The sequence below is a fragment of the Anser cygnoides genome, chromosome 3 (genome assembly GCF_040182565.1).
Source record: "Anser cygnoides isolate HZ-2024a breed goose chromosome 3, Taihu_goose_T2T_genome, whole genome shotgun sequence".
NCBI lineage: Eukaryota > Metazoa > Chordata > Aves > Anseriformes > Anatidae > Anser > Anser cygnoides.
In genome coordinates this window covers 64,134,780-64,160,906 of record NC_089875.1, presented here as the reverse complement: position 1 = coordinate 64,160,906, position 26,127 = coordinate 64,134,780, and the positions used below count along the sequence as shown (strand labels likewise).

General features: G+C 37.0%; 1 protein-coding gene and 1 long non-coding RNA gene across 2 annotated transcripts in view; one reads left to right on the top strand and one right to left on the bottom strand.

The window, feature by feature from the left end:
* Nucleotides 1–26,127, top strand: part of LAMA2 (laminin subunit alpha 2) — a 380,764-nt gene that overhangs the window by 177,896 nt on the left and 176,741 nt on the right. The gene's annotated exons all lie outside the window — the stretch shown is intronic.
* LOC136790453 (uncharacterized) lies at nucleotides 9,263–12,653 on the bottom strand. Its single transcript, XR_010830391.1, has 3 exons — nucleotides 12,299–12,653; nucleotides 12,062–12,175; nucleotides 9,263–9,401 (listed from the first exon to the last, which is right to left on the bottom strand). It is a non-coding gene; the product is annotated as an uncharacterized lncRNA (long non-coding RNA).

The following is a 26,127-nucleotide window of genomic DNA, read 5'->3' as shown; positions in this document are numbered from 1 at the left end:
TTGGGGAGGAGAAAGGGAAAGAGTGGAGTTCATGAGAGAATTGTATCTAGGAAAAGTGTGGATGCATGCTTGCATATCACCTACTTATGATTTGGACTGCTGGGAAGGATATGAAGTGATTAATTCTGTTAGAAAGTATAGGTCATTTTTATGGGGGATTTTTTTGTGTAACTGAAGCAAAAATTCTCCCTTTTTATCTCAATATCTATCAGGTATACCAACATACATTAGGGTACTCTCTTACAGATCTTTGGTCTGGATCTATATTAGGTCATCTATTCTTTGGATCTGCATCAGGTATTCTACAATGGCTCTGGGGAAGAACTTTCTTTCATCTGCAGTACTGAGAGCTTTGCATATGAAACAGGAGCACAATGTCTAAAAAAGCAGTAAACTGCAAACGAGATTCACACTGCAGATCTGAGAAGGGAAATTTGTCCTGAGAGGGAGATCATAGATTCAGGTACAAAACTACTCTTGCCAAGTAGTTTTATTTGTTTCTTCAGGGAAAACAGAGAGAGATGTGGTAATATATTACCTTCTGAGTGTGTTTCTATTATTATGATCAGAAAGCACTGCAGGAAGGGTTTATACTTCCAGTTCTTGGCATAGAATAATAAACCTTAAGTATCTTCTTGAGGAAAAGACAAAGTTTGAGAAGATAATAGTATCTATACTGTATCAGAAGAAAGTCCATCCACCCCAGTAGGCTGTTTAATCACAGTGGTCAACAGGAAATGCCAAGGAGTATATAATAAGAAACAGGCAAGGACATGGTGATAATTGATCACATACTTTCCTAACCTCAATTTGTAGCCTGGGTACCTCTGAATTGATGGCGGTGGTTTTATATTTAAAGGTCTTCAGCCGTCCTTACCACACATTCAAACCTTTATCACACGAAAATCTAGCACTAAATGAGGGACTGGTCTGGGGCAAACTCTGGTTCCATGGCATCTCTCTGTGCACTGCCTTCTACCATTGTTGTTTGATTTTGAATTGTCACTGAAAAATGTTTCATATGGGAAAATCCAGGAGAACAAAATGTTTTCTCTCTAGCCTCAGTAACACTATTAAATGTTTTTTTTTTTTTTTAACATAGTGACAACATAGTTTTTTTGTAATAGGTTTTAGTGCTGCTTTACTCTGTCCATCTACACAGGCAAGTCAGATAAATTGTCTGGAGGCAAAATCACCTGTAAAGAAATGCAATTATTTTCCATGGCTTCAAAGCACAAACTATTGTATTTGCTTCTCATCCTTTTTTTTCCTGCAACTTTGCTCTTGATTACATTTGATGCCAATCAGAAAGAAGGAAAACATTTTGAGATTATATGATAGGAAAATCCTTTTAAATGTTTCTTTTGGAGGGATGACTATAATCCTCTGCTAATTAGTTAAAACAGTTATGTTAGTAATGATTAGAATCTGTATGTCATAGGAGTTAATGTATTTTGTGATTTTGCTGCTGTAAAGACTCTAAGAAATTTTAAACCTCTCTGATTTGGGTTAGTATCAAAATAAACAAAAAAACAACAAACATATTGTTATTGCTCCTCTAGTTTGTGTGATCATATCACATGCTAACTTTTTGTGCTGGAGTATATAAAAAGCAGTGAGCCCTGGAAAGTGATCTGAGCTAGCACTGATACTACTAAATAAGACTGAAGAAGGAGAAGTAATAAATCAGATCAAGTAGGATCATAGGAGGATATAGAAAAGAAGAATTACCATAACTACTGCCTAAAGCATATTCTGGCTTTTCTTGAGTGGCCCCATGCAACAGAAATAGTGGTCAAAAAATATCTTTTTGAGCTTGTGTTGTCTGACTTTTATTGTAGAAATGAGGTGAATACTGCATTCTCCAAAACCTGCTCTTTGCTGACCGAGAACTTGAGTTTTGTATGACAGTAAATTGTATAAAAGTATATGTGATAATGCACTCTTCATTGTTATTTATCAGCTCCTCAGATGAGGTAGTGTTGTCTGTGCTCCTTTAAAGATGCATGACATTTTGCACACTATCAACATCAGTTATGAGGCAAAGAAGATGTACATTGTTTCCTAATTTCTTGTCTTAAACCTTAAACAACTTTCTGGGGCCTGTAAGAATGAAGCAGTGCATGCACCATACATGCAACAGAGCTGAGATTTTTGTTCTCAACTGTATACTTGTTCTGCAGCTACTCTGCAACGTTACTGTCTTCTGCGTTCTGGTAGACACCACAGATTACAGATGGCTGATATTCAGTTGATGAACATAATTCCATTCAAGCTACTGTTGCTGTTTGTTGTATAGCAGGATCCAGACTAAAGCATGTAGATGTCTAACCATTCATTCAATGTTGAAATGTTGCTAGTTGTATATTGTTTTGCATGTCCGTTATTTATTAAGCATTGTATATATTAAAACACTGAAAACTTGAAAACAACCCCCTCCATAGTAGAGATGACTACTAGAGCACTATGACTAGATATAAAGTCCTTTCAAATATGTTCAAAGGGAATTGTGGAGTTCAAGTACATTGTTTTATGACTTTGGGAGGCAAGTAAGAGAATAATTGTACTGTGCAAAGATACAAGACTCAGCACCATAGCAAGTTAATCACTTCAGAGTTCCTCCTGCTTCCCAAAAGTGAGCTGCATTAGGAGATTAGTGCTATAAAAACAATCTGACCTGAGAGATTCTTGTGCTGTAGGGACTGAGGATTAGGTGCAGCTCCAACAGTCAATTCACTTAATAACTTCTCATGTCTGAAGTTACATTATCCACTTTTCTATCTTTTATAGAATCCAGCTAAGCTAGATCAATATCCTGAGGAAATGTGACTTTCTATTTTAGGATGACATTTTCTTACTTGGCAGGATATTATCTTCATACAACATGTGTACAATATGGTACTAATTTATGTTAGTCTGGGAAAAGTTGCTTAAATCTTGCACAGTGTATTTGGTCTTGTAACTATTAATTTAGACATTTTAAAATGTTCTTAAAATATCAAACACTTCCTCATTTTACTGTAAAATAATTCTGAACAGAGTAGGTACGTAGGAAAACGCAGGGTCTAGAGTTGTTGCTGTACTGAAGTAAAAGCCTAATGTTATTTTTGTCATGAGTTGCTCATTCCAGCAGGTTGAAACTGGAGTAATAAAACAGTGCTTAGGCCAAAACTGAACACACAGACTTCTGTATTCAGCCATAAAATGGCATTTGAATGAATTGGGTTTTGAATACGCAGATTACCAATGATGAAGACTGTTTGCAAATTACTTTTTGGGCTACACTGCCAGAAGCATTGTTCACATGGTGTTGTTGTTTAACCTGGCAAGCAGCTAAGCACCACACAGCCATGCACTCATACCTTAACCTCCACCTAGTGGAATGGGTGAGAGAATCAGAATAAAAAAAAAAAAAAAAAAAAAGAGGTAAAGAGGTTAAACTCGTGGATTGAGATAAAGTTTAATAGGACAGAAAAGGAAGGGAAAATTATTATTATTATTAATAATAATGAAGGAATATAAAAAACAAGTGATGCACAATGCAATTGCTCACCACCTGCTGACTGATGCTCAGCCAGACCCTGAGCAATGCCCTGCCCCGGCCAACCTCCTGGTTTTATTGTTCCACACAGCGCCACACGATGTGGGACATCCCCGTGGGCAGCCTGGCCCAGCTGTCCTGGCCGTGTCCCCTCCCAGCTCCTGGGGCACCCCCAGCCTCCTCGCTGGCCAGGCAGCACCAGGAGCAGGAGAGGCCTCGGCTCTGTGTGAGCACTGCTCTGCAGCAACTGAAACATCCCTCTGGTATCAGCACTGTGCTCTGCCTAAATCCAAAAAACAGCACCACAGCAGCTACTATGAAGAAAACTAACTCTAACCCAGCAGAAAGCAGGACACACGGGTACTTTAAGGGTTCATCTGCATTAGTAAACTAAGCATTGCCAGGACCTATTCTCTAGTGTTGAGGCCATTCACATAGACATATTGTTAACATACTCCACTATTGAATTAGTAGCAGCTATTTAAAGAAATGACAGTATAGAGTAATTAATAAAATTATTACATTACTTTACTTAACTCTCTCATCTTCCAGAAGAGAATTGTCCCATCCAAACAATCATCTGAGGATGGCTACTGGCCCATACTGCCTCCTAGACTATTCCTGGGAGAATTTAGGAGGGTGCCAGGACCTGTTTTAATAATTTTAAAGTATGGCATTTGAGCTCCACTGTTCACACTCATGCTCTATCACTGTTTAATTTTCTTTTGTGGATGTTGCTGAAGAGTGTCAAGCCATTTACAGCTCATCAGTATGTTTTGTAGCATCTCATACCACTGAGAATTCTCAGCTGTGAATATTTCAGACTACCAAATACTTAAATCCTGCTTGAATTAAGCTATTGTTAATAATTCTGCATAAAATATATATATATATATCTGCTATTCAAGTAGCATATTCTAGTTTTTTTCTTTTCTTTTGGGTTTCTCTCAATGCATTGTTTTCTCACACAGAAAACTACTCTCAAGATTAGTCTCTTTCGCATTGACACCTAGAGACTCCTTTTAGTATTATTTTTACTTTCCTAAATACAGACCTCAATGCTAATACTTAGAACTTCTCCAGAGTTAAGCAGAACAACAGTTGAGCTTAGAAAAACTCCAAACCACATTAATTGGCAAGATGAAAATCACTAGAGAGAACAGTTTTAAGCGGTTTAAATAGTTCTGATTCACTTGCTTACCATGCAGTTTATCAAATGAAGTTCCTAAATGGGAAATGCAGAAACCTTGCCATATAATTAGTTCTATTCTGGTGTGTTAATTTCACAAGTCAGTCTTGATGGTTCAAGGAAGGAGACAAGTTCCCCAAAAGAACAATTCATAACAGTAACTCACTAATGCTCTACACAAACTTAGGTATAGTATCTTTTTCTCCACTGACAGTAGAGGGGCCCTAATAGTATCAGCTCTCTGAAGCTAATTAGGCAAAATTAACTGGGGTAAGGATCCCTACAATTCCCACTTTAACTTGAAAGTATTCTGTTTTGATTTATATTCCAAAATGCTGACAAAAGGTAGATAAAAGTGACCAAAACCCTATCCTATTCATGAGGAGTTTTGTTTTGTTTTCTAATTTCTATTGAAAATTTCTTTGACAACCTGCATTGGGTACTGTACCTATAAAGTAAACTTAAGCATAAAAAGTCTTGTTGTGCACTGGTATTAGATTCATTTATGACTGAAACCTGTACAAACATGTCAGATGTCCTGTGTAATAACACCAAGATCTCCCAGTCGGTTTAGACATTTCACAAAAATAATCACTCGTTATTTTTCTCAGTTTACTCATGAAACTAAGGTACAGCGTCCCATATGTAACACTGCTATAAAAAGGCTATAGTCGATATAATCGGTAAGTGATGGTTTACATTACTGAAATGTTTATGGGTGGAAAATTATAAAACATCAGCTTTCCAAACTATAAACTTTAAAGCAAAACATAAAATGTATATACATTGATAGAATCATCTCATGATTGCAAAGTATATTTCTCCATCCAGTCCTGACTCTATTTTGTCCCTGTGGCAAATACAATAATTGCCTGTGTGGAAAAATTACTATTAATAAATATTTTTGTACTTTCTCTTTCCCCATATGTATTTTAGCTTTCCCCAATAGGTAAAGCAGCTGGGAGCAAGTCAACATCACATGACCAGTCAGTTCTCTGTAGCTCCTTAGTGGTCCAAAGTAGTCCTCATGAAATAATTGCCCTAACTATGCTGCTATCAGCAACATAAATGTTCCAAGCTAATTTTAAGTGTTTTAATTAATAACTGAATTCCCAGCGTCTGTGATCTAGACTGCTTCCAGTCTTCAAGTTAACCCAAGCATCTCTGCATCCAATAACCCATTATTTTTTGTATAATTTTGCACCAACTGGATGCCATACATCAATTAAAAAACAAACAAACAAAAATCACACAAATAATTTACATAATAGACAAAAGTAATACAGAGAGACAATGTAAGGAAATGGGGAGATAACTCTTAAAGGAGAAAGTGTGTTGAGAACCAGTTTTAATTACATGGAGAGAAATAAGAACCCTGCAAAAATACAAGGTCATCCTGTGCCTAGATAGATTTCCAGCAAAACATAGTTGCTTAACATCTATGAGAATTAATTTAAATTAAAGTGCTGAAAATTACAAAAATATTTGTGCCACCCAAGAGAGTGTGAGAATAACACCAGGTCATGTCAGAAACCCTACAATGTCCTGGGGACCTGTCCTTGCTGAGCAGAAACTCCTGTTTTCTTAGAAAACAGCACATAATATTGCACCATAGAGCCATCTGTGGTACTTATTATGGTAAGTGACCAAACTAACAGTCAGTTGTAGACCCACTTAATTTATCTAGCTCAAATATATGTTCCACAGTGATTTTCTCACAGTCTTTTCCCTCTTGCAGCAGCTAGATTTTTAATCTGAAAAAGGACAGTCGTAATTTGCACTGCTAGTAGTTCATGTGTACTAGAATTAGGCAGCATTAATTTTAAGGGTGAATAGACACAACCACAAAAGAACATCAGGGATTCTAGCACTACAGGAATCATTCTCAAGAATGTCCAAGTGAATAATCAATAGTCGAGCCATGAAATAAAAAAAGATGGGGCAAAGGATAATAAGAATTTGCTTGGATCAACTTATGATAAAACCCTTTTTTTTTTTTTTTTTTTCCACCCAGCTAAAATGAAAAAAATGAAAAGCGGAAGGATTTCATTACAGGTCAAAGGTTTCATTTGGCCTGGAGCAGATTTATTTGGTTTGCAGACATTTCTTAAAATTAAGAAAATTAACAACACAGCTGTGGAAGACTGGTAAATTCTCTGTTTGGCCAGTTTAGCCTCTGAAATACTTTTCAGGTGAAACTATGAGGCAAACTTCCTCAGAGTTTCTGAGTACTTTCACGACAAACAAAATATCATTTTTAATGTGAAAATTATTTCATCATTAAAATCCATTTCATGGTGGCGATGATCCATTTTTTATTTATTCCTTCTCCTTCCTTCTTTTGAGGAATAATGGGGAAGTTTTTAAAAACCTCCTTTAATCACCTCATTAAATTGACAACTTTTTCTCTTTCCTCTTGCGTTCCCACAAAAAGAAGTTTGAAGTTCTTTGCTGTTGCAGAGGATGCAAAACTGGTTAAGAGCAGAGTGGTCAAAATGGTGTACTAGAACACTTTACATACTAGCAGTCCCACATCTTCATTCCAGCCTTATCCCAATTAAGTGCATAAATCTATTGAAATAGATATTCATTTGAATTTTTGTTTGGATTTAGGAGTTGGGCTAGATGATATCCAGAGGTCCCTTCCAACCTCAACCATTCTGTGACTATGGTATCCTATTATTAGATTCAGACCCATATGCAGTTAAGCAATGCTAATTACTTAATTTTTTAAGTAATTAAAAATTAAAATTATTAACATCAGAAAAAAAAAAAATTTATTATACCTTACTGTATGTTGTAGAGTTGTAGGTGAGTTTATTTGAAAAACACTGTATTGAAATTAATAACATTCTGCTGGTGTTTTTTAATCTCAACTATTTCTGTTACTCTTTAATGTAGTACAGTGCCATGACCTATTCCAGAGTTCAATTATCATATCAGAAATGCTACATACCAGTTAGTATCATTAGTACCTCGGTTCACAGTAGTTAAATGGCAGTACAAAGATCCACGGGAACTAAATACAATGAGAAACAGTATGTGTCACATCTTGCATATGGATTATAGAAACTAGTTTTTCTTTAAAGAGTTGAGTAGCTGACACACTGGAAGTGAAGAGTTCTGTTGGTTTCAATACCTTAAATTTACTGTTCATTTTAATCAATTCAGTCAGTAGGTAAATAAACTGTTCTAACTGGATAAGCATAATGCACTGTGTTATTATGGTAAACTGTTTAAAATACTTGAAGTAGCTGCAAGTTACAGTCTTTTCAGACCCTCAGTCTGATCAAGCCAGAATCAATTTTACTCTAAAAGCAAAATCTTATATTGAAAACTCTTGAGCAAATCACATTGGACAGAACTCAACTTTTCCTGTTCACCCTATTGAGATCAGTCTTCTATAATTCTTGCCTATTTGATTGAATCTTCATTTCTAATGAATACGTTGTTATATTGTATATTTTGGCCTTTTCTAATTGTATCTTCTGTGATGCATTCCTGAAGTGCTAAGCATCCTTAGACACCATAGCTCTAAGTAAGCTATTGAAATTCAGCTCCCTGCATTGGCCTCAGTGAGACTTGAGATCTATTGATGATCATTTATTGCAGGCTGGAATGCTGAAGAAATTATTGGATCTGAATTTTTCATTACAAACTAAATGCAGGATTTTAAAAACTGCAGACTGCAATTTTACCATTTCACTGACAACAGAATTGGACCAACCCTGTTCCCATTTGACTATTTCAAAATGGAACTCCTACATATAGCAAATGACAGGTCCTGATGCTTCTTTTTAGAGCACAATTATTTGTGCAAATGGCTATGCACCTGATATTACATTTTACTAGAGAAAAAAAAAAAGTATTTGGAAAAAAAAAAATCTACATCTAAGCTAAGATCTTTCAGAATCATGTTGAGAATGCACTGGAATTCCATATATAGGACTATGAAAATTGATGGTCATCTCCCCAAATATATATATATATTTTCCTATTATTATCTTTGTTAATGTTATACAAACAGGTACATAAAGTTTTGTGTTCAAAGTTTATTACAAGAACATGACAGTGACAAAGACAATGAAATGCACAAGTGTGTGTGTATACAAATTGTTATGCATGTCACACAAGGGCTGCATGTCCTTTTGTAAGGTTGTTCCCCAAGCACAGCAAACTTACATTTTATAAGAAAAATCTGATGCCCTGCATGTGTGTGTTTGTGCAGATTTAGTACACAGCAATTTACTCCCCGTTGTTTCATGTTCCATTCTTTCCTTTACCTAATATAAGTTGTTTAAATGTTTTGTTTTGAACTTTAGCAACCTGCTTTCTGCTCTACATTCAGATTTTAACTAATGAAAGATATTGACTACAGAATTCGTAACAGACTTAAATGGGTACAGCACAATACACATCTGTGAAAGTTAGTGGAAAGAGCAATTTTTTCAAGTGTGAAGTAATAGCAGCTCTTGCTAGCTGGCCTTGGACACTCTTTCACTCCTCAGAGATTGTTAGCATTATCTTTAGCTCTTTGTAAGGAAGATATCAGGTTGTCACTTCGCAGTACAGGAAAGACAGAATTCTCCCTGTTTGCAGAAATTCTCAGAAATCAATTAAGTTCATGGAGCTGTGGTAGTTTCTATCAGCAGGGGATCCATTCTGAAATATCTATGAAAAAGTAAGAGAAGCTGTAGTTGGAGGAAAGGTCTATCTAGCCCAGGAAGTGGTCTCCAGCAGTGACCAATACTGGATGCATATGGAATAGTATCAGCAAGCAAGCACACATCAATGTTGTCCAAGCATTTACAGCAATTTGCAGAAATTTCCTAAGCTAGAGAATAGCTCTATTACAGTCTCGGGTAGGAGAATGAAATGCTAAATGGATTAGAAAATACACAGCATTAGATAAAAACTGTCTTATGTTCTTAAACTGTAATTGGTAGTTAATATAAGAGGTCATGAAATAATACAGGTGGTCAAGTACAAGCAGGTGGGAGGAGACATGACAAAAAAGGATTCATACATCAGTAAAGGAGGAGATGATGCCTCAGGGCTGAAAAACATGTTGGATCTAATCTCTGTCCACTCTACCTTCCAAAGAACTGCAGGTGTAATACATTTTATTGTCAGCAGTGCAGAGGGGAATTAGTCCTATGAACAAGTAAAGTTTAGAGGGTCTGGAACACATCACAGTCAAAAAAAGGACTTACTGCTTGTAGGTAGATGCTGTGGCAAATAAAACAACTCTATGATTACGTGATTAACTTTTACATTAGTATTATTTAAATATAGATTAACATTCATGAAAGAGTTTATGGTGTGTTCTTATATGACTAGAAACTTGTATAACTTTGTGTAGGTCACAGTCCTCATCTAACACATATTTTAAACAGCACTAAGTTCAGCTCAACATTTTAAATCATTTTTCTTCTAATGCTATTGTGAAGTAATAGCTCTTTTATCCACATTTTATCTTCCAGCTATAAAGTTAATCGTTGCTTCAGACTACACCATTTGCATTAAATCTAAGGCAGTGTGAAACCCTGCTAAATATTAAAGAGTTTGAGATTGAAGCAGAAAATTTACATTGTTAGTCAAGATTTGTTTTATTAGTACCTAGCAGCCTAGCTTACATTAGGAGTGAGCAGAAAATATACATTGCCAACAGATATAAGGAAGGCAGGAACACATTCAATTAAAGGGAATTTATGTAGGTATATAATTCACATTAATCATACTCAGATGACTGTGTATTTATATATTGTATATGAATTGCGTACAATGATGTTGACTTATTGTGAGGTTTGTTACATCCATTGTGACAATTGTTACATCAAAAATTCGAAAGATATTGAAGGAAAGTCAAAGATGGTCTCTTGGCTAAAATGTAAAGTGAAGTTGGGGTTTTCCAACCTATCTGTTCAAATGCAGGCTGATAATTTTATGAAAAACTGTTTAAATAATGTATTTAGTAGCAAATAATAAGAATTCCTATATTTTGTTTGATGCAAAATTCATATACTAGTATTTAGCATTAAAGATCTTGGAGCATGTAATGAAGTTCTATACTGAGACTTTACTACTTTAGGCTGCAAAATAGCAGTTATTCTTCAAACAGTACCTTGTAACACCAAAAGTCAGAATGATTTCATCATTCTTCTGGTCTCCAATGCACAAGTGAGAAAATATGTATCTTGCTAAAATATCTTGCTAAAAACTGAATTTAATTGAGAGAAATAGATAGTTTTCTTAAACTGATTGCTATGCTTTTTATGAATAATACTTCATTATTTTAATATTACAGCTGTTATGCATTATATATGTTTATTCTGAAATTAGAGTAGGCAATGCTCTCTTATTTAGCAAGTTACATATGAGAATTTTTACTTGCATCAAGGGTGATATTTTCTCAGAGATTTTGAAGGACCTAATTTTAAGGTCTGTGCATCTTCTCTGTAGAGGAAACATGGTTATGCTCACTGAATGCATAAACACACACACACACACACACACTCGGATAAACACTCATTCTTCCCTTCTCTCGGGTGAGATTGCTGTCAAACGTTGTTGTAATGTTCTACATTTGATCTTTTCTCCCTACAAAAACACTGTTGCAGTTCCAACATTATAAAGGATCTTTGGTCTTCATTAAAGGATATTGATGTGTCCGGGATGTTTTTTTCAGCTGGAGACAGCCCATATCAAAGTAAGACTTAAGAAAAACCAGAAAGAGTTGTATTTATGTAACGGCAAGTATACATTAGTAAAATTCTATGGACTGAAGCAAAAGTCTTAAATACGTAACAGGCTGTTGCTATATGGAGGTAAGAAATGATTTTTAGTTCGTGTTCAAGATGAATACAGCAAATAAGAGTGAGGTGAAGTAATGGCAACAAGGGTAAAGGTTATACATTAAAGAAACTTTTTACCAACAAAAGTGAATCGTTCAGATAGAGGAAGTTATTACAGCTTAATCACAGATGTGTTCGAGAATATCTCTAGTGGTGCATATTCCTGTAATTATTAATATATTCCCTAGAAAATTATTGACCTTTCAGTATCATACATGTTTTGTTGTTCTATTAGTGAAAGGCTTGACTATACCAAATCAGCACAAGTTCACACAAGAAATGAACTGCAGGATTGTTACTACTTTAAAAATACTGTTATGAGAGAAAAGGAATACAACATATATGTCAAGCTAAGAATTTATAGTTAGCCCTGATAGTGTTTTAATAAAGGTCTAAATTATCTAGTTAATACAGGAAAGCATCATTAATAATGCAATTAAAATCATTGTAAGAGAAAGCTTGCTTTCTGATACCTACCTGAGGCCTTTGGAGGACCCATGCTGGAGCAATCTGTTCCTGATGTACCTGTGCTGATGTTCCTGTACCTCATGGAGGGAACCCATGCTAGAACAGTTCTTGACGAAATGCAGCCTGTGGGAAGGACCCACATTAGAGCAGTTCTTGAAGGACTGAATCCCAATATGACAGACCCCATGCTGGAACAAGGGAAAAGTGCGAGGAAGGAGCAGCAGAGATGAAGCATTAGGAACTGACCACAAGCCCAATTTTCCCTGCCCCACTTGTGAGAGGAGGTAGAAGATTCATAAATGAAGCAGTGATGTTGAGCCTGGGAAGAAGGGGGTGGGAGGAAGAGGGAAGGTGTTTTTAGTTTTGTTTATGTTTCTCACTATTCTAGTGAATTTCTAATTGGCAGTAAGTTAAATTAATCTTCCCCAGGTTGAATTTATTTAGCCTGTGAAGGTAACTGGTGAGTGATCTCCTTGTCTTTATCTTGACCCAGTAACTTTTTCTTCTTATATCCCCACCCTTACCTGCTGAGGAGGGGCAGTAAGAGACCAGCTGGCAGTCAGCCAAGGTTAACCTACCACAGATTCACAAACGTAGAGATTACCTTATTTTCAAAAAGGTGCTGACCAAAAAGGAAGCATCCTATCATCAAAAGTGTGAAATATTCACACCTAAAATAACAGCAGCCAGGTATAGTAAGTATACCCAGTGCCATATTACTGTAAGGCAAGGAATTTCTTTTTAAAAAGTCTCTATAAAACTGAAAGAGTAAGAAATGTGTTGGCATTCATAGGCAAAACAAATTGAAGAGGTCTGTTATAGCTAGTAAGGTCAAGTTTATCTTCTGGAAAGGTTCAAAAGTGACAGTGTTGAATTAGATGAGTAATGTGAATATGCAAAAGACAAATTTTCAGTAGAAAAAAAATCATCTTTTTTTTTCATTGCTGTGTGTGGATTCTTACTCTATATTCATCTTGTACATACATTATGATCATGTTGGATAAATTTTTAGATAACTAGACTTTGTGAATTTATTCTCATCTAAGCTGTGAGGGTTGTATTACTTTTTAGATGCCCCTGATATTTTCAGAAGATTAAAATAGAGTGAGTGTATATAGGACAATGTTATCACATAGTTTTCATGCTCAATTTGTTGTGCAATGTATTCTGTAGCCAAAGGAAAAGAAAGATCTGACATTTTGTAAGGAGAATTTGTGAAGAGAATAGGATGCTTTTGTTGAAATATGTGACTGTCACTTAAATCCACATAGCACCTTCTGTAAGAGTATTTGCAAAATATCCACATCATTAAGTGTAGGAAATCAACAGGCTTGAGAACATTTAATCTCAGCAGGAGTTTTCCCTACCTGCGTGAATTAAAATTCATATTATATTAATCACACTCTCTATGTTAACATACCTCATGGAATTAACATACCTCATAGAATTATTGTGGTTTTTTTTGATGAATACTCCGACTGAGACTTGGTGTATGACTTCCATGGAGCTTATGTCAGTATAAGAATGATGTCGATTCTTTCAGCATACTTAACCAGTGGGCACTGTATTTGCCCTTTTTATGGACAGTCATTAATTCATCCAAAGAAAATTTTCTCCATCATTCAGCCTTTACAGCAAGGGTAACTTACAAAAATAAGGGTCCTTTTTTTTTTTTTTTTCCTCCAATAGAAGACAGTACATAAATTAAAATTATTCGAAAAGAAGTTGCTTCAGTTCTGTAAATGGAAGGTACTGCACTTATAGAAACTGGCAAGAAGTGGCAACCTGTATTGTCTTCTTGTAAAATAATGTAATTTTTCTGATCAGGGCAATTTAGGGATAACAGACATTTGTTACGTTTTTCCTTCTGTAAGGAAATAAGAACATAACTAAAGTAATGTTAAAAATAATACACATGAATGCGAAAAGTTCATAGAGCTAGATTATTCTTACAATGACTAAAGGATTTATTTATTTTTTGTCAGCTCCTATTAAGGCAAACTTAAGTTGGAAGAATAAATACTCTTCTGGAGGTCTCATAAAGCTATGCCATCTCTCCTTTCTCACATTTAGGCATCAATTCACTTGTCTACTGTCTTTCTATTCTCTCTCCAGTCTTATTAGCTTGATTGCTCACCTTCCCTCCAGACTTCTAAGAATAAATATAGTTTTCTTCATAGAAGATGTTATATAAGAAATATAAATACTTTGAAATTTTAGAAAAAATTAAATTTTACCTGCAAAGATTTTCAGAGAGGACCTTTTCCTTAAGATTTTTTTTTAAAAAACAAATGTTTTTTCTTAGATTTTTTAATAACACCGTTTTGTTGTTTCCAAAAATGAGTATACATCAATATTTGTTTTCTCTGTGTGTATATGCATTATATATATAGTATATGTGTATAGAAAACATTGTGTCAATGCAGTGTTAGTATATATGAATGCATTGCCTCAGGATAGAATCATCTGCGGATTACCGTGATGGTGATAACAAGTGTACAATTACTTTGTTGAATGAAATAAATAATGAATGACAGATTTTAACTACACTGAATATTTTTTTCAATTTTGTTTTAAAGACTGTTTAGTAATGAAGTGCTGTCTGCACTGTTCAAAGAAATATTTGCTCCTGGAGTAAAACAGTATTAAAATTCACAGTTTTTGTGTAATACTTTATATATATATATAATATAAATATATATATATAATATATATAATATATATATATAATTATATATTATTATATATATATATTAGTTATTATTAATTAGCATGCATTAAGATTTCATAGACTTATAGAATGGAAAGGACCTTAAAGACCACCCAGTTCCAACCCCACTGCCATGGGCAGGGACACCTCCCACCAGACCAGGTTGCCCAAAGCCCCATCCAGCCTGGCTTTGAACACTGCCAGGGATGGGGCATCCACAGCTTCTCTGGGCAACCTGTGCCAGGGCCTCACCACCCTCTGAGTGAAGAATTTCTTCCTTATATCCCATCTAAATCTACCCTATTCTAGTTTACAGCCATTACTGCTTGTTCTGCCACCACACTCCCTGACAAAGAGTCCCTCCCCAGCTTTCCTGTAGGCCCCCTTTAAGTACTGGAAGGTCACTGTAAGTTCTCCCCAGAGCCTTCTCTTATCCAGGATCAAAAAAACCCAGCCCCTTGATCATCTTCATGGCTCTCCTCTGGAATCATTCTATTTCTTTCATGTCCTTCTTGTGCTGGGGCCTCAGAGCTGAACGCAGTGCTACAGGTGTGGTCTCACGAGACCAGAGCAGAGGGGAGAATCACCTCCTTCAACCTGCTGGCCACTCTTCTTTTGGTGCAGCCCAGGATACGATTGGCTTTCTGGGCTGCTGGCGCACCTTGCTGGCTCATGTTGAGCATCTCATCAACCAACACCCCCAGGTCCTTCTCCTCAGGAGGGCCACTCTCAATCCATTTTGCACCCAGCCTGTATTTATGCTTGGGATTGCCCCGGCCCAGGTGGAGGACCTTACACTTGGCCTCGTTGAACTTCATGAGGTTCGCACAGGTCCAACTCTCAAGCCTGTCCAGGTTCAACTATCATGAGACACAAATTTCTTGCTCTAAAAGAAAACATAGATATTTTTCAAATATTTTAAAATGATAGTTTGTCATGAATAAGCTTAGTGGAAGAAAGTCTGCAAAACTAACAAGCCAGGAAAGTGGCAATGAATTTAATCATGAGAAAGCTTTGGCTCCAGAGGCAAAGTAATTCAAAACATGGTTTATTCTGACTGAAAATAGAACATATTCAGGAAAAATCACAGGAGTTCTGATTCACTGCTTTGTTTTCCCCTGCCTCAAAAAATCAAATCGAAATACATGGAGGTGTTTTCTTTTTTGTTTTGTTTTGTTTTTTTTTTTCTTTTATGATTAGGGTCAGTGAATTATAGTGCACAGAGACGTGTTTATCCAGATCTATATCTTTGTTTAATACTCAACTGTTTATTTTTACTGCTTTTATTTTGATTTGTGATCCTTAGAGGTCTCCATGATATGCAGTGAAATTCTAAATAAGAATGTATTATTGTTGTGTTTATTATATCAAATGATAAGCCACCTCTGAAGAGCAGAGAATTGGGCTTTGCATATCCCCACATCTTTGTTAGAAAGGAAAGAATTTTCTTCAAAATATTGACATATTTACATGCCATTTCATTCAAAATCTCCCACTTTACAAGTTAAAAATGCTGACAGTTATTAAAAATAGTATATCCCTTCTGTCAGAATAATTTTGCAAAACATATACTGCAGTTGCACAACTCATGCTTGAAACATTATGATATGTTTCAATTTCCTAAAGTACCCCAAAGTGCTAGTTATGTCATACATTGCTTTGAATTACTTGTGCAGCCATCATTGTCGTACAATATTGTCCTTATAATGTTGCAAAACAGTTTAGTAGAGGGAGGTAGGAAAATTACTTTTGGTAAGTAAGCTGGCTAGAAATTAAGGGGTTTTTCATTTTCTGTTGTGGTCAAGTTTAGAATAACATTCCTGAGCTATTTTCCTTAGAGCTTTAGAACCACAGAAAGAAAAGAAAGCTTAAGACCAAGAATACTTAGAGTCCAACAGTGAATTGTACTAACAAAGAAGTAGTATTTAAATATTTCTTGTTGCTATTTACGTAGTTTAATGTTTTTCAGTAGCAAGTTAACATTTTGGGAAGCATTCATGGGTTTGGATTTTAAGATGATCATGCAGTGGAAAGTCCTCAACCATATTGGATGCAAATATTGATTACCCCTAAATGCAATAGCAAGACTAAGGAAATATTTTTACTGAGGGCAGCTTTTAATTTGGATTTGAACAGTTGCTCTTGTTTTATACTCCTGCATTTTTGTTTTTAATAATCCTTGAATGCTGGGATTTTGTTGCCATAGAAATATGAGCTTTCTTTAGTTTTGCAAAATTATGCAAATTCTTGTTCTTGTTAAAATATTCATGAAGGAGTACAGCCAGAGATGGGAGGGTAAGGGTCGGTCCTTGCGTCTCATTGGAATTGAGCATTGACATAAATGTTCTTGTTAGTATTTCATTTTAGTATTACAGGAAGGCATTTATTGATGTGTCTACTGTAATTACGGTTTGTCCCTTTGGAAGCAAAGACCATGAAACTGGGAGATGAACATTTAATCAGTAAAATTAAGAATTACTTTCAGTTATGAGGCTGTTGACAGCTACAAGACCAGCAGTAAACAGTTTTTATTTAGAAACATTTGATGAGGATATGTTATTTAGAAACATGTCTCAGAGTTGATCAAATTGTAAGCTTGATTTTATTATCACTAGTAGTCTGAAACATCTATGCATTAAAAGAATAAGCAGGAATTTTGTCCGTCCCTATACCTTTAAACCACTGTGCCCCTGCTAAATTAGCGCTTACGAAGATTAGAGTAGCTGTTGTAAAACTGCTGGTGTGTGGTTTAGTTTTTTGTTTGTTTGTTTGATTGATTTTTTTTCTCTGCAGCTTAACTGTATTCATATTCAGACAGGGCAAAATGTTTTCAATTTTAATGAAGTAGTCTTTACATTTAAAAAAAAAATAATAGCCCTTTATGATTGGTGTTGGGGATATTACACTGCAGTGTCACAGCTTCAGGCATATTTTTGCCGAATTGGGAGACTTCCAAAGAGTGAGTATTGCCACCATGGTAATAGCACGGGCAGTAAATGTGCATGAATTATAGTTACCACACCACTACTGGAAGGATATAAACCTTACTGTATATTTTTGAATCCTCAATATAGTTATAGCGGCTTGGGGAATAGTGATTGGAAAGTATCAATCATTGAAGGACATTTAGAATTTGGTCATTTGTGAAGCAAAGGAGGAAGAAAGTAAGTAACCGTACTAAGGTTATATACCATGATTACTATGGTTAAGTAACCATAGCAAAATAACCATATATTCCAAATTTTGTGAAGGCACCGTCACCTGACTTAGGGAAGCTCTCAAGAGCTCTCAGCATTCCTGCCCTGACAGCTGTTTTAAATCCAAATCCAGTTCTCTGCTCTGAATTTTTAATTTATTTTATTTTTTTTAAGTCTCACTCCCTGTACCCATGAACTCTTGCAGAGTAAAGAGTAGCGTGGACTCTTATTATTGGCAAAATGGATTTTAGACTTCAGGAATGGTTGGCCAGGCAGTTCTGTTTCCCTTCTCCAGGGACAGGAAATGACAGCTGGGAATGATGGTAGAGATTTAAGAATTCATAGGGCAAACGCCTATATTCATAAGCGCATTTCAGGAAACTGTATATAATCTGATAGTACAATTTTTTAAACCAGTCCATCATTTGTGGTTCCATCATTTTTTTCAGTGCTAATTTCAGAAAGAGCAACTCTTCAGTATAAGTAGAAGTGGCAGCATAGGGCTCACAGGAGAGCTGCTATCCTGCAGTCTTCCTTGGTCTTCCTTAGGAACTGAGATTTATTTGATTTTTCCTTTCAGAGTTGCATGATATCACTGAATGTTCTGATATTCTGTACTAAACAAAATGAATTGTTTAATATTATTTAGATGTCTATTTTTTCTTTTCTTCCAAATAATCCAGTCTAGTTCATCTAAGGAGTAAGGGAACCAGGGTTATTACATGGTAATGCTAATAATCTCAGTAAAAGTGAGACTGGGCTGAGTTTATAGGTACAATTTAGAAAAACCACAAATAAGAGGCTTCTTATTGAATTCCTTAATATTTTCCACTGAAACTATTATTATTATCATTACTACTATTATTATTGCTATTACCATTATTATTACTATCATTATAGCTGATACATTGAATTAAATAATTGTGTGTGATTTTAATTGAGCTACTTTGCATGTGACAAACTATTCAAAATATGAAGGGCCTGGAAATAAGCGTGAGATTGTTATTCTCAGGATGGCAGGAGTCATCAACCACTTTACAAAAAGTGTGCAATGCTCATTCTAGAGCAAGAAGCAAAGTGCAAGAGTACCATTAAATCAAAAAGATTTAGATTTTCTGATTACACTTGATATATTAGTATTCTAGCAAAAGTAAGGGATACTTGCAAGGGATGATTGAGGAGATACTTATTGTAATATACTGCCTTTCCCTTTTGATGTTCTATATCTATGTATGTTTCAGTTGTTTTTGAATCTGAATGCATGGTGTTTGTCTGATAGAGTACAGCGACTTGATCAGATGCAGTATACAGAAAGAATTTGCTATAGCTGATACTGATATGTTCTAGAAAGGATCAGAACTGCTCAAATATTGATATAAAATATACTGAAGGGACATGGTCAAGGTACATATGAAATATGATTTCGCAGAGTTTGGTTGCTACCTGTCTGTCGTCAGTTGTACTTGCTCTGTGGATAGATGTTATTTGTCTCTTAATCAGCAACCATTCACTTAGGGAAAAAAAAAAAAAAAAAAGCCACATATTTGATGGTCCTTCTATTTTCATTGCCGGGAATCTTGAAAATAGAATCATAGAATCATGAAGGTTGGAAAAGACCTTAGAGATCATCTGGTCCAAACATTACCCTACTACCAATGTCACCCACTAAACCATGTCCCTTAGAACCAGATCCAACCTTTCCTTAAACACCCCCAGGGACGGTGACTCCACCACTTCCCTGGGCAACCCATTCCAATGCCTAATATTCAGATTTACTGTGAATGGAAGAACTCCCCCTGCTCCTGCATGGGCTCCTCTCCACGGGCTGCAGCTCCGGCCCGGGGCCTGCTCCTGCGGGGGCTCTCCATGGGCCGCAGCCTCCTCCAGGCCACATCCACCTGCTCCACCGGGGGCTCCTCCACGGGCTGCAGCGTGGAGATCTGCTCCGTGTGGGACCCATGGGCTGCAGGGGGACAGCCTGCTCCACCAGGGGCCTCTCCACAGGCCGCAGGGGAACTGCTGCTCTCTCACCTGGAGGATCTCCTGCCTGCCTTTTGCACTGACCTTGTTGTCTTCAAGGCTGTTTCTCACTCCTCCCTCTCCTAGCTGCTGCTGTGAAGCAGTTTTTTTTCTTTCTTAAATCTGCCTTCACAGAGGCCCAACCAATGTTGCTCACTGGCTCGGCTCTGGCCAGCGGCAGGTCCCTTTGGAGCCACCTGAAACTGGCCCTTACCTAACATGGGGCAGCTGCTGGATTCTTCTCACAGAGGCCACACCTGCAGCCCTCTGCTACCAAAACCTTGACATGTAAACCCACTACACACTCCCAGCTTCAAGAAGACCAAGAAGGGGGACCTGGGGAACTATAGGCCGGTTAGCCTTACCTCGATCCCTGGGAAGGTGAGGGAGCAGCTAATTCTGGAAATCATTTCCATACATATGAAGGAGAAGAAAATCATCAGGAGTGTTCAGAAATGATTTACCAAGGGGAAGTCATGTCTGACCAACTTGATAAGTTTCTATAATGAAATCACCAACCTGATGGATGAGGGGGGAGCAGTGAATATTGTCTTCCTGGACTTCGACAAGGCCTTTGTCATTGTCCCCTGGAGGATCCTCACAGAGAAGCTGTTGAGATATGGGCTAGATGAGGTGGATCCAAAACTGGCTGAACGGCTGGACCCAGAGGGTACTGATCAGTAGAGAAAAGCCTACTTGGAGGCCTGTAACAAGTGGAGTACCCCAGGGTCTTGTTTAACTTAATTAACAATCTGGATGATGAGATAGAGTGCACCCTCAATAAATACACGGATGACATGAAACTGTGGGGAGTGGCTGGCTCAACAGAGGGCCAAGCAGACAACCAGAGGGACCTTAAGAGGCTGGAGAGGTGAGCTGACAAAAGTCTCATGAAATTCAACAAGGAAGAAGTGCAAAGTCCTGCACCTGGGGAAGAACAGTCTCAATCACCAGTACACGCAGGGAGCCACCCAGCTGGAAAGCAGCTCTGCAGAGAAGGACTTAGGAGTCCTGGTGGACTGCAAGTTGAACATGAGTCAGCAATGTGTCCTTGCTGCTAAGAAAGCTAATGGCATTCTTGGCTGCATTACGCAAAGTATCACCAGCAGGGCAAGGGATGTGATCGTCCACCCTTAACTTGGCATTGGTGAAACCAAACCTAGAGTACTGTGTCCAGTTCTGGGTCCCTCATTACAAGAGAGATCTACACATACTAGAAAAAGTCCAATGGAAGGCTACCAAGATAATTAAGAAACTGGAGCACCTATCCTATGAGAGAGCTGGGCCTGGTCAGCCTGGAGAAGAGGTGGCTGAGAGGGAGTCTAACCAATGTGTGTAGATACCTGAAGGGATGATGCAATGAAGACAGAGCCATGCTCTTTTCAGTGGTGCCCTGTACCAGGACAAGAGGCAATGGGCTCAAACTGTATGGAACACAGGAGGTACTGTCTAAACATCAGGAAGCACTTCTTTACTGTGTGGGTAATGTGCACTGGCAAAGGTTGCCCCGAGAAGCTGTGGAGTCTCTTCCTTGGAGATCTTCAAAAGCTGCCTGGACATGGTCCTGGACACCCTGCTCTGGGTGGCCCTGATTGAGCAAGGGTGTTGGACCCGGTGACCTCCAGAGGTCCCTTCCAACCTTAACCATTCTGTGACAAACAAAGGAAATAAATAGAAAAAAAAAATAAGAGGCTGTATCATAACATTTTTGATAGGATTCCAGAAGAGAATAAGTTGAAAATCTTTTATTGTAAGAGTGTGTCTTTGTTATCAGTAGTCTGTTTCATGAAATTGGAGGTGGCAGTGAATGGCTTGAAATGCTTGGTTTCCCCTTTGAATGGTTCAGTGTGGTAGAAAAACACTTATGGAAAGCCACTGAACCAAGCAATATAGCAGTCAGGCTACTTTATGTAAGCTTATTTCTTCCTTGTTCCATTAATTTTTCTAAGGCAGTATTCTGAATAAATGAATTTAACTAGAATGTAGCATCAATTTATACAATTTATATAGAAGAATTTTGAGTATACTTAAGCAATGAAACTGTATGATTTTGAACTAGCTGTCATATTTCATGCAGTAGGTGTTACAGTAACTCCCCAAAAAGAACCGGGGGAAAGAGCCCATTCTTTCAGTGGAAAAATTTAAGTTCACCATGAAAAAAAAAAAAGTGGCTTTTTTTTTTTTTTAAGCTAGCCAGAACTGTACTGTCATTCAAATGGAACATGATTATTCTGCTCCCTTTTTTATCTGAAATATTACTAAAGGCTCAGAATATTTCTGACGGCTCAGAAGAGCCTTTATATCCTATATAAATTCAAGTCTGTCTAAGAGAGGAGAGTCTATTTAATCTCTAATTGGATCTTGAGTAGAACTAAATCATGCAATCTTTACTGAGAGTTATTACTAAATGAATAAAAGTTTGATGTTTTCTTGGTGGTGATTCTGTTGGACTTCCTTTCTAGTTGCTGCCTTCCCTCACTCTACAACCAGCATGAAAACCAGATCAACAAACCCCAATTAAAAATCATAAATTTGCAGCCAAGACTTGTTCCTAAAGAAGATAATAATCCAGATGAGGGATGGATTAACAATGGAATATTCCCTTAGACATAAGTGAATTAAGTTAGGAAAAGCAGCCTTTTGACCATTCCCTGCTGCAGTTAGTGGGCTGCTCAGAAGAACACGTATACACTTAGAGCCATCTGTTAAGATGGTAAATTGTTAGTTCACCACCTTGTCAAATCATATCATAACTACACAGGTGCCAATCAATTTTGTACTAAATTGGCTACAGAAAATAAACAGGGAGCAATCTTCTTTCCTTCATGTAGTTAGACCTGATGTTTGGGTGGCAAATATCTCTATATTTGCTGAAATCTGTGTCATAAAATAAATGTGTACCTAGAGAGTTTGTGAAGGTGAAAGAGTCCAAATAAACTTCAACATTTTATTGCTGCTGTATAGCATGGAAATCCAAGAAGGCTAGCAGGGAATGTTAAACTGTATATAATGTGATTTCATTACCTTCAAGCACTGCATCTAGTGGTAGATATTGCCACCAGGAATATCATAGAGCCACAGAAAAACTGAGCATCTGTGTAGTTTCTCATAACCAGGACAGTAAGCAAAAGAACATTCATTGGTACATCAGAAAACTTTTTTTTTTGTCTGCTTTGAGTAGATTTTCTAGAATAAAAAAATATCACCTCTTAGAACCATGATTTACTATCAGCAGCTTGCCATGAGTCTCCTTGGTTTTGTATTCAGTGGTATGTGTTTTAGCATTCTCCACCTGAAATGTTCTGCCCATTCATGTTTGCAAACCTTTTTTTCTTTTTTCTTTTTCTCTCTTTTTTTTTTTTTTTCTTTTCTGGTAACACTTCTTCACTTGGTATAGTCCTAATGTATATCTAGACAATAATGTAATAGTAAGCAAAGTTTGTGTTTCCAAAAGCATGTCACCTTTCTATAGCTGTATTACAGCTATATTGGTCTAATAAAAATATTAACTCTCCATGTAACGCTTGTCTCTCTGGTAGGAAGTGTCAGTGACTATATTTCTGATGGGAACATTAACAGTAGATGGAGAAGATTGTCCAACTTCTTGATATTTGCTGGTGTCTTATTTCATTCATTTCTGAAGTCTGGTGTTGAGTGAGTACTGGTCTAAATCTAGTTTAATGCAGTAATCTACTTTTGGTTTTGAAGGCTTCACGTTCCCTTGGATTAGGCCAGAGATCAAAGCCTCTCTGAGCTAAATACAAATTTAGCTACTAAACATATGAGCAAGGTGCATGCATGTTATTTCAATAATACACTTACCGTGTAATAATTTATTCATTTCTGAAATGTATTTTATGTCTTTACATTATTTTTTAACTATAAATATGAACTGAGATGATTTGAAAGTCCTCCATTGGTGTTTCACTGGATGTAAAAACTTTCTTATGTTTTGAATGTAATGTTCATGGTCCGGTATTGCCTCAATGGTGTCCTGGAATGCATCTCCTCTAGTGTCAGTGTCAAGTTCTGCAGTCTGTTTGAAGATGGAATTTTAATAGTTTAAAAACTGGATATAATTCCAGTTATATATATCCTCAAAACAACAGGCACTGCAGACTAGTAGCGATAATACTTTTGGTCTCTTTGAGATATACAACCAGTAGGGATTTTAAGAGGTTGTGTTCTTTTAGATATCTAATTCCATCCTTATATCGTGGAATATTTTTTCCTTCTTCCCTTTCTGAGGGAAACCCATTTTTTCTTTCAGTGTCATCATCTGATGAAACTTGAATGTAGTTTCCATATATGTCAGTTGCATATTTTATACGGGTCCTTTGTAGTTCCTCTGAAAATGGTGCTTGTTTGTTTTCCATCTAGCTAGCCAGATTATCTTAGTTAATGCTCTATTCTTTGTAGTTAGTTATTTAGTTGTAGTTGCACCATTCTTTATCATTTGAATCTGGCCAGCCTGAATACCTTTTATTAAACAAAGCTGTTTGACCACAGGAGAGCATCATAGAATGGTTTGGGTTGGAACGCACCTTAAAGACCACCCAGTTCCAACCCCCCCCCCCCCTCCCATGGGCAGGGACACCTCCCACTAGACCAGGTTACCCAAAGCCCCATCCAGCCTGGCCTTGAACATGTCCAGGGATGGGGCATCCACAGCTTCTCTGGGCAGCCTGTTACCAGTGCCTCACGACTCTCATAGTGAACAATTTATTCCTTCTATCCCATCTAAATCTATCATTTTTTAGTTTACAACCATTACACCTTTCCCTGTCACTACACTCCCTGAAAAAGGGTCCTTTTCCAGCACTCCTGTAGGCCACCTTTATGTACTGGAAGGTCGCTATAAGGTCTCCCTGGAGCCTTCTCTTCTCCACGCTGAACAACCCTAACTCCCTCAGCCTGTTTTCATAGGAGAGGTGCTCTGGCGCTCTGATAATCTTTGTGGCAGTTTTTATAACATCAGTATTTAAAAATAAAATGTTTCTCAGAAGAAAAAAATAAAAGTGATCTCACAATCTTTGGTACTGAGGAAAAGGTTTGGATGTCTAACTCATTAAGACTCTGATGCATTTAAAAGTGATTTTATTGTGACAGGCATAACATCAATGCGCTGTTCACACAAGGTAGTAGAGTGCTTCTTCCTGCCCTCCAACTTTCTTCCTGTTGAACATGAGCATTTGTTCCCAGGAGAGGAGCCTTCTCTCTTACTTCAGAGCGTTTTGGCTGGCCCAGAATGCAGCTATCAGAATATCATACCCAGTCTTCTCTGCTCTCTGGTTATATTCTTTAAGAGCATATAAAGCAAACGTACATGTACAGTTAACTGAAAAAAATAAAAAAATAAACAAATACATAAATAAAATATCTACCAGAAACTTGATGGATTAGAATTAAGATAACTGTGATTTCTCTCTCCTGTATTTGTATTTCTTGAGGAGTTTGTAACTCTCCTTAAACACATAGATTCTGCCTGCTGAGCTGGGAGAAATATTTGATATATACATGTACAAACAGGTTGGAGTGACAAAGGAAATTCTGTGGAACTTCCTTAACATTTTTAGTCAGCTATTCTGGTTTCAACAATACATGCCTTTGTCACCAGCAAGGCAAAGTTTTATGCTGTGTTCTCTTTGGTATTGATATGGCCTCAGATGACCGTCCTTGAGGCAGAACTCAGAATTGTCAGGTGGTACAGAGAACAACAGTCTCCCATGAAAATGAAGTGATCTCACAGGTGCTTCAATTTCCATATTGCCTTTGTAGTCAAATCAGTGAAAAGTATTTTTGCACTAGATGAAACATAACTGTTTATGGAGCATGTGGATTGACATCTGACTTTAGCCTGTGACTGAATCATAGAATCAATTAAGTTGGAGAAGACCTCAAAGATCATCTATTCCAACATTTAACCTAGCACTGCCAAGTCCACTATTAAACCATGTCACTGGGCACCACATCTACACATTTTTGGAATACTTCCAGGGATGGCAACTCAACCACTTCCCTGGGAAGCCTGTTCCAATGCCTCACAACCATTTCAGAGAATAATTTTTTCCTAATATTTAACCTAAACTTCCCGTGGCACAACTTAAAGCCATTTCCTCTTGTCTTATCACTTGGTGCTTGGGAGGAAA